The sequence below is a fragment of the Dipodomys merriami genome, unplaced genomic scaffold (genome assembly GCF_024711535.1).
Source record: "Dipodomys merriami isolate MVZ:Mamm:240054 unplaced genomic scaffold, mDipMer1.0.p SCAF_1145, whole genome shotgun sequence".
NCBI classification, from domain to species: domain Eukaryota; kingdom Metazoa; phylum Chordata; class Mammalia; order Rodentia; family Heteromyidae; genus Dipodomys; species Dipodomys merriami.
Window position 1 is genome coordinate 232351 of NW_027202433.1, and position 757 is coordinate 233107.

Genomic DNA, 757 nt, shown 5'->3' on the forward strand with positions numbered 1-757 from the left:
AAAAGTTCTCTTCAAAACAGAAGATTACTAGATGCAAAAGAGCTCATGATTCCCAACCAAAAACTTGAAAAAGTATGCGTCATTCTGTTAGAGTCCAAGGAAATGATGAAGTATTAAAGCCTAGAGAAATAAGAAAGTTCATTTAATGTAGGAGTTTGTAGACCTGGCTAAGTTAGAATTTAGATTTCAAATAAATATTTTTGTTTGTATTTTAATATTCTATAGGTTACTACAAAATTCTTTTTATGTAGAAGATTTAATTTACAAATTCACAAATGAATCTGGCATTCTATTTGCCTAAAATATTCTTTCAAGTGAGGTATTATTAGTTAATAGGTATAATAGTTAATAGTTAATTCCAACAGTTCATGATAATGTGAATAATCTAGACAAATTTGCCAACAAATTGATGCTATTAATTTATAAATTTAGATGAAGAGCAATTTTTGAGATTCTAATGTAACATGGTATGAAGAGACTAAATGTGTGACATCTTTTTTCTTCTACCTATACATAACACAGGAAGAAATTTCCTTAATTATATAACTCTGTACACAATGAGAAAAATGCTAGGCTTAGGGTTTGTTTTTATTTTGATTTTCTTGTTTGGTTTGTCCCAGGGCTTAACTTGTAGGCCTGGCCACTGTCCCTGAGCCTGTTTTTGCTCAAGGCTGTTACTTTACCACTTGAACCTCAGTGCCACTTGCTTCAGGCTTTTTGTGAGCAGTTTATTGGAGATAAGAATCTAAGGAACCTT